Source organism: Chiloscyllium plagiosum, chromosome 19 (assembly GCF_004010195.1).
Source record: "Chiloscyllium plagiosum isolate BGI_BamShark_2017 chromosome 19, ASM401019v2, whole genome shotgun sequence".
Classification (NCBI taxonomy): domain Eukaryota; kingdom Metazoa; phylum Chordata; class Chondrichthyes; order Orectolobiformes; family Hemiscylliidae; genus Chiloscyllium; species Chiloscyllium plagiosum.
The window spans coordinates 68,489,067-68,498,081 of record NC_057728.1 but is presented as its reverse complement, the minus strand read 5'-3'; the positions used below and the strand labels follow the sequence as shown (position 1 = coordinate 68,498,081).

General features: G+C 42.7%; 1 protein-coding gene across 2 annotated transcripts in view; it reads right to left on the bottom strand.

Moving 5' to 3' along the window:
* gucy1b1 (guanylate cyclase 1 soluble subunit beta 1) overlaps positions 1-9,015 on the bottom strand; it is a 194,181-nt gene that overhangs the window by 139,877 nt on the left and 45,289 nt on the right. Inside the window, exon 1 of one of the 2 annotated variants that reach the window (XM_043708805.1) lies at positions 5,294-5,353. The exons of the other annotated variant lie outside the window; for it this stretch is intronic. The gene's annotated coding sequence lies outside the window, so the exon portion shown is untranslated. Of the gene's footprint in view, positions 1-5,293; positions 5,354-9,015 lie in introns of those variants that run through there. 2 annotated transcript variants of the gene reach the window in all.

The window sequence follows — 9,015 nt, the reverse complement described above, 5'->3', positions numbered from 1 at the left end:
GTTCCAAACTTCCAGCTCAGCACTGTCCCCATGACTTGTCCGGACTTGTCCTACCTGCCTATCTCCTTTTCCACCTACCCACTCCACCCTCTCCTCCCTGACCTATCACCTTCATCCCCTCCCCCACTCACCTATTGTACTCTATGCTACTTTCTCCCCACCCCCACCCTCCTCTAGCTTATCTCTCCATGCTTCAGGCTCACTGCCTTTATTCCTGATTAAGGGCTTTTGCCCAAAATGTCGATTTCGCTGCTCCTTGGATGCTGCCTGAACTGCTGTGCTCTTCCAGCCCACTAATCCCTAATATCTACACTAACTCCCGCTACACCTTTGGATGTGCCCATGATTTTGGTCAACTCTGGCAACAGCGCAGCTTTCTTATCTTTTGACCCCAAGAGCTGGAAGCTGCACATATTTTACAGTTGGATAACTGAGTTTCTGGTTTATATTGAAGACTCTTAACAAAACTCATACTCAATAGGAAAAGAACTTGTAATTTAATAAACTGAGTAAAATATGCATGCAATAGAACAATCCAAATACGTTTTCTCATGAAGCTCAGCTCCCTAATTTTGACTGTTCTGGAATATGAATGTCTGATTACCCTTACAGGCTAGGAAAACACAAAGGCTGAAACTGACGTAGTCAGAAAGTTGGAAAATGTTTATAAGACATAGGAGTGGAAGACAGGCCATTTGGCCCATCGAGTCCACTCCGCCATTCAATCATGGCTGAGGAACTCCCTGTCGCCCTTATTTCCTTGCAAGATCAAGAATTTATCAATCTCTGCCTTGAAGACATTTAACATCCTGGCCTCCATTGCACCCTGTGGCAATGAATCCACAGGCCCACCACTCTCTGGCTGAAGAGATATCTCATTTCCATTCTAAAAGGACTCCCTCTAATTCTAAGGCTGTGTCTACAGGTCTGAGTCTCCCCACCTAACAGAAACAAATTCCCAATGTTCACCCTTTCTAAGCCATGCATTATCTTGTAAGTTTCTATTAGATCTCCCCTCAACCTTCTAAACTCTAATGAATACAATCCTAGGATTCTCAGCCGTTCATTCTACGTAAGGCCTGCCATTCCAGAAATCATCCGTGTGAATCTCCGCTGGTCACGCTCCAGTGCCAGTATATCCTTCTTGAGGTGTAGGGCCCAAAATTGATCACAGTATTCTAAATGGGGCCTAACTACAGCTTTATAAAGTCTCAGTAGCACATCACTGCTTTTGTATTCCAACTCTCGAGATAAATGACAACATTACATTTGCTTTCTTAACCACTGACTCAATCTGCAAGTCAACTTTAGAGAATCATGCACAAGCACTCCCAGATCCCTTTGTACTTTGGCTTTATGAATTTTCTCACTATTTAGAAAATAGTCCATGCCTGTATTCTTTTTTTCCCCCAAAGTGCAAGACCTCACATTTGCTCAAGTTGAATTGAGAGAGAGAAAGAAAACATTATTTTATAAAATTACATTCACTGACCTAAGGGTTCAAGGGACACAGAGAGGGAGACAGGACGGAAGCTGGTGAAAAGGTTAACTCTGTGGTCTGATTTGAGTGTACACTTGCTTGTCATGGATTGAATGTTTGGGTGTTGTTCCCTGGAATGTTATGAATTTAATTTGCATTTTGGGAATCTAAGATGAATTTTTTTAAAAAGCTACTTTGTAGGACAATAATACTGGGCATGTTTAGTTGAGTGGGATTACCTCAACGTTTTCCACATAATTTAGACTAGTCTCTCGTTAGGATTGGATTAGATTAGGATTAGATTAGGATTCCCTATAGTGTGGAAACAGGCCCTTCGGCACAACTACTCCACACCGACCCTCCGAAGAGTAACCCACCCCCTACATTTGCCCCTAACACTACGGGCAATTTAGTATGGCCAATTCGCCTGACCTGCACATTTTTGGATTGTGGGAGGAAACCGGAGCACCTGGAGGAAACCCACGCAGACACGGGGAGAATGTGCAAACTCCACACAGTCAGTCTCCAGAGGCTGGAATCAAACCCGGGTCTCTAGTGCTGTGAGGCAGCAGTGCTAACCACTGAGCCACCATGCTGCCCCTAATGTTCTGTTAAAAGGGAAGCTTATCTAGCTAAAGGCATCTGGCCTGGCTGGATCAAGGTTTCCCACTTCGATGTGCATGTAGCTTAATTAATCCAACATACTCAGACCTGTCAATGATTTTCTCTTCCGCTGCAAACTTTTGTCCTTAATCAGATAAGCAGCAATTAAATGACATGGTGTTTTTGTAATTTTAATACCAATTTCTGCATAAGACAGCTTGTTTGCAGCAATGAGGAGAGTAGCCTGAGAGCGCTCTTGGGGGTGCTGTTCTGCTGATGGTCTTAGAACCTTAGATACCTACAAGCCAAGTTGGAGCTATGTTATAGTGTAACATTGATGCCATTGGGAAACAAAGGCAATAATTTAAACTAAAAACTGTAAGAGTTTCGTGGGATATAGGTATAATTGTTTCAGCCAAGAGCTGAGTTAACAAGAATGAAAACTGTGTGAAGGAAATATATAATTGCTTTTGTATTAGCTAAAATGTGCCTGCAAACAATAGTAGATGTTACAGACAAATAGATAAAGGTGCTGTGAGGGGAGAGGGTTAAGCTAGATATGCCTATACAAACAGTAGTTATAAGCATCGGTTTCCCACTTCTGCAAAAACAAGAACAAACCACAATCAAGAGGTCATAAGGTCAAAGCAAGCAAGGAAGCAGATGGCAGTAAAGGAGGATATACCTAACAATGGACCACAGCAGGATGTGGTCAAATGGCCTTGTGAGACCAGAAATAAGCATTCTGTCACAGACAAGGCTGGATAAGGCAAGAGATAAACAAGAGTAATGGGCACTGGTCTTAGAGAGGTGGGAGATGTAAACAGGGGAGGAGCAATGGGAGGAGGGAAGAGGAACGAATTACATAAATATTGTGTACTTGTTAAACATGGTGTGTGTGACTATTTTGTCACTAGACACCACACCCCTCTTGCAAGAGCGTAATAAACGATACTACTGCTTCAGATCTTGTTTTGGACTGAAATTATCGAAGTGAGTGAGCTTCATTTCTCACAGTTTTATATTCCAGACTGCCACAGAGTACGATCTCTGGGATGAACCAAGACAGGCTTACACACCGAGTCCATGAGGGATTCCCTGAACCGTCTCGAATAATTTAACATGTCTCCAAGCCACACACTTTCCAAATTGGAAATACATTATTGTATCAAAATGCTTCAACTTTGTTTGTAACAGCTCGGAAACTTACCTACTCCATATAGACTGCTGTGGTTCAAAAAGGAACTCATCACCATCTTCTCAACAGTAACTATGGAAACCAATTCATCCCATAATGTTTACTTTTTTAAAAATTGTTAATTCTGAAAAGTGAGGATTAACCTCTGCTGTCTTATTGATGCTTTACACATATTCTTCTCAGATCTGTTCCAGTGCATGAAGCTCTCTCTCCGCTATGAAGTTATTCCCCGGCTCGTATCTAGCTTCTCGCATCCACATGCAGCTGACAAAAGCTCTGTTAGCATATCTGGTCTCAGGTGAGTTCAAAGCCTCGGCTGTGAATGCATCCAAGGTTTTCTCTCCTCTGGTACCAGGGCTGGTCAGGCTTTTTGTAAAATCACTTACTTAGAGTGATAGGCTTGTATCTGTCGCAGTATGACAGATCTGCCTCCTCAGTTTTGAGTTTGTTGAAACACCTAGCAGGTGACTGACCACTGACAATCCACAGCATCTTTTATCAGTTCCTACAGGTGGGCCATCCTACCGCAGACAGCCATTGATTCTTTCTGGATTTTGTTTGATCAGTCTACTGTAAAGAAATGTCACTTTCACAATGCATTTGTTTCCATTTTACTTAAACCGGTTTTCTACGTGGTTATCGTGATTTTTTTTTTATTTACACTGACTGAGTGTCTGTGAGCAGGTTATTCCTTTATAGGTTCAAAGTAGTGGTGGCATAGTGGAAATGTGACTGAGCTAAAATCTTGACTCAGAGCCCTAAGCTAATGTGCTGGAACAAGGTAGATGGTAATATTTGAATTGAATAATATTTGGGATTAAAATTTTGTCTAATGGAAACAAGAATGAACCATCTGGTTCATGATGGCCTTTCGAGAAGGAATTCCCCCACCCTCACCTCATCTGTTCTACATGTGACTCAAGATCGACAATAATGTGGTTCACTCTTAGCTGGGTCTCTGAAATGAAACAAACTAATAAGTCCAGACAAAGGATGCAATAGATAGACTATCTGGCATTGATCTAAGCAACCGCACAATAAACAGCAAGCCCAGTCCTGTAGAGCCTGTACGATACTTACCACGTTCTCAGGGTTCATTTGAAAATTGGAAGAGATGTCCTGACTACTGATGCAAAAACCTGGCAGTAATACTCACAATCATGGTATTACAGACAAGCATTCAAGTGAAATTCAAACTGAGTGTCAGTGAGCTGGTTATTCCTTTATAGGTGCAAAGTAGTAAAAGGGGTCAAGGACTATGGGGAGAAGGCAGGACAATGGGGTTGATAAATGAATGGCAGAGTGACCCAACCCTGCTCCTATAGGACAAAGGTTTCAGAACAGTACATCACAGGAACAGGCCCTTTGGCCCACCACATTGATACCAACTGTGATGACATACTAAGGTAATCCAATCTGCTTGGTAGATATCCCCTATTCGCTGCCTATTCCTGCATCTGTCTAAATGCCTCAAACTTTGTTATCGTATCTGCTTCTACATGTCCCCTAGCAATACATTCCAGGCACCTATTACACTCTGGTTTTAAAAAAAGGTTTCCTCAACCTTCTTCCCCTGCCAACCTTAGACCTATGCCCGAGTATTTGACATTCCCCTGCTGGAAAAGGGAGTCCAACTATTCAACTTATCCATGCCTGTCCTTATTTTATGTACTTCTATCAGGTCACCCCTCAGCCTCTGACGCTCGACTGAGAATAATCCAACTTTACCCAGATTCTCCTTACATCTAACATCTTTTAAACTAGACAACTTTCTGGTAAGCCAGCTCCATACCCTCTCCAAAGGCTCCACCATCCTTCCTATAGTTTAACGACCAGGACTACACGCAACACTCTAAAATGTGGACCATAAAATCTGCAACATAACTTGCCTGCTTTATACTGAGCGATGACTGAGAAGAGCCAGAACATCACTAAAGGGAGGTCAGTGGCAAGAGTTCAAACGGGTAATGGAATGAGAGCAGGAGCAACCGGGAAGCAAGAGAAATGCATACCTAAACAGCTTTTGGTGAGAGGGAGTGCAAGGTCCCAGGGTCATGTCATAGCCAAGCCAGTAAGTGATTGGTTGTTTGATGGGTGAGTATAACTCTTTACATTTTCTTAATTTAATCCAATAACATGTTGAAATTACTATACTTGCTGGTTAACTGCTAATGTGTTAGTGAGAATTAAATTTAGTAGGGCAATTTTTGGGTTATTTAAAAGGATGGCAATTCAGCTCCATCAAGTGGTATGTTCCACCTGAAACATGTTCTTGCATGCTGATTGCATTCATGAGCAACAGGTGCTGTCAGTACTTCGACCTCAAGCATCAGGTTATGGAGCTTGAGTGAGGTCTGGAGGCACTGAGGAACATGTAAGAGAAGGCAAGTTATACAGATAGCATTTTGAAGAAGGTTTACGCTGTTGGGTGTCTGACAATGCAGGAGGGTATGGAATGGATGACTGTTATACACAAGCATTGGATAAGGCAGGTAGTGCAGAAGTTCTTGAAAACCATCTGTGCTGAGTTCTGGCAACAGTAATAAAGCCTCAGGGAATTGCAGCCAAAGCAAACCTACAGCTCCGCAATATGGGGAGAAAAAGCACTCAGGCTTGTGGTGATAGGAGACTTCATTACAGGAACAGAGAGGTGCTTTTGTGGCCCCTTAGTAATAGGAGGGAGCACACCATCCTAATGTCACTAAGCACCTGCAGGGTGTTTTGGTGGGGGTAGGGGTAGGGGTAGGGGTGGGGGTCGGGGTGGCGACTAACTAGTGTTTGTGGTACCAACATAGAAACGGAGGTCCTCATGGCTGAATTTTGGGAATTAGCAGCCCAATTGAAAGCCAGGACCTCAAAAAAGGTACAAATCTGGAGGAGATCTCTAGATTACTACCAACACCAAGGAAGTGAGGCGAGGAATTGGCAGATTAGGCAGTTTAATACATGCGGAGGGAGTGGTGTAGGAAGGGGGGGCTTTAGACTTATAAATAATTTGGATCACTTCTGGGGAAGGCAGGATCTGTTCAAGAGGGACAGCTTCACCCAAACAGTGACGGGACCAATGTTCTTGCAGGTGGTTTTGGTAGTACTGTTAGGTGGACTTTAAACTAGTTGTTTGGCAGGGAGAGAAAAACCTAAAGGGAGGCTCTAAGTTAGCTAGAGTCGGTGAGAGCTTAAGGAAAAACAGAGAAATCAAACAAAATAAAAAGCAAGCAACTGAACACCATAGCACCGAGGTGAATAGAAATCGGGTACTGACAGAAAAACAGAATGTTCAAATAAAGATTGATCTGGTGAAAGTGTTAAGATTCAAACAGGAGGGGATGTAAAAACTAGCATAAGGACACTTTACTTGAATGCTCATAGCATTCATCACAAGATAAATGAGTTAATGGCACAAGTCATTTAGTAGCCAGCACTGAGACAAGGTGCACAGTGGTCATGACTGGGAATTAAATATCAGATTATTTGGAAGGGTAGACAAGAAAGTAAAGGGAAGTGGTGTAGCTCTGATATTGGAGGATGACAGAGGGTGGTTCTATGGAGAAAAGGTTTTAAGCAATATGGGTGTAAATTAGAAACAATAAAAGGGGGAAAGACACTAGGTGTAGTCTATAGGCTACCAAATAATATCATAATGGGGTGGGCAATAAACAAAGAAATAATTAGTGCATGTAAAAATGGTACAGCAATTATCAGGGGGATTTTAATCTACATATTGATTGGTCAAACCAATTCGGTCAAAGCAGCATTGAGGAGGAATAGAAACTATAAGGGAGCAAGCTAATCCAGATCTGGGCCTGTGTAATGAGACAGGCATAATTAATGATCTCACAGGGATCCTCTCAGAAGGAATGATCAGAGAATGTCAAATTTAAAATACAGAAGGAGGGTGAGAAGATAAAATACAAACTATCTTGTGCTCAAACAAAGGAGACCACAACAGAATGAGAGAAGAGTTGGCTCAAGTACACTGGGAGCAAAGACTATAGTGGTGGGACAATTGAGGAACATGGGAAGTATTTTCAGTGCTCAGTAAAAGTATATACCAGTGAAAAGGAAGGACTGTAGGAAAGGGATAACCAGCCATCGATAATTAGGGAAATAAACAATTTTAAAACTGAAAGCTAATGCATACAAAAGAGGCAAAGATTAGTGGGAAACTACAAAGTTGAGAAATCTTTAAAATGTCAACAAAAAGTCACAAATAAAGCTATAAAGAAATGCAAAACAGATGAAGAAATTAAACTGGCTCAGAATATAAAAACAGTTAACAAAAGTTTCTATAAATATATAAGAATTGTGGCTAAGGCAATCTTTGGCCCTTTAGAGGCTTTAATAATGGGAAATGAGAAAATGGCTGAGGTATTGAACAGGAATTATACGTTGATCTTCACAGTGGAAGACACAAATAACATGCCAGTAATTGATGACAAGGAGACTCCAACAGGTGAGGGCCTAGAAACAATTGCCACGGAAGAGGTAGTATTGAGCAAGCCATTGGGGTTACAGGTAAACAAGTCTCCTGGCTCTTTTGGAATGCACATCAGAGTACTGAAAGAGACGGCGGGTGGAACAACAAATATGTTCATGGTAACTTACAAAAACTCACTGGACTCTGGGACAGTTCTGGCAGATTGGAAGACATCAAATGTGACACCACTGTTTTCAAAAGGAGATAGACAAAACATGAGTAATTATGAGCCCATTAGCTTAACTAACTATTGGGCGGCATGGTGGCACAGTGGTTAGCACTGCTGCCTCACAGCGCCAGAGATCCGGGTTCAATTCCCGCCTCAGGCGACTGACTGTGTGGAGTTTGCACGTTCTCCCGGTGTCTGCGTGGGTTTCCTCTGGGTGCTGCGGTTTCCTCTCAGTCCAAAGATGTGCAGGGTCAGGTGAATTGGCCATGCTAAATTGCCCATAGCGTTAGGCCTCAACTCACTGCTATCCATGTGCATGTCCAGCAGTCACTTAAATGTCCCCAATGACTCTGCTTCCACCACCACAGCTGGCAACGCATTCCATGCATTCACAACTCTCTGCGTAAAGAACCTACCTCCGACATCTCCTTTATACCTTCCTCCTAATATCTCCAAACTATGACTCCTCATACCAGTCAATCCTGCCCTGGGGAAGAGTCTCTGGCTATTGACTCTACCTATTCCTCTCATTATCTTGTATACGTCGATCAGGTCTCCTCTATTCCTCCTTCTCTCCAGAAAGAAATATCAGAGCTTGGTCACCTTCTCTTTGTAAAGCAAGCCCTCCAGTCCAGACAGCATCCTGGTAAACCTTCTTTGCACCCTCTCCAAAGCATCTGTATCTTTCTTATAAGAGGGCGACCAGAACTGGACACAATATTCCAAGTGTGGTCTCACCAGGGACTTGTAGAGCTGCAGCAAAACCTCGCGGCTCTTAAACTCGACCCCCTGGTTAATGAAAGCCAAAACACCATATGCTTTCTTAATAACCCCATCCACTTTGGGTGGCAACTTTGAGGGGTCTATGTACGTGAGCACCAAGATCCCTCGGTTCCTCCACACTGCCAAGAATCCAAGTTCGACCTTCGAAAATGCATCACTTTACGTTTATCCAGGTTGAACTCCATTGACTCTATCAAGGAGGAAATAGTGAGATATCGGGATAGACATCTGTACCATCTGACAGATGCAGCGTGGTTAATGAAAGGCAGGTCACATTTATCTAATTGTTTGGAATTCTTTGAAGA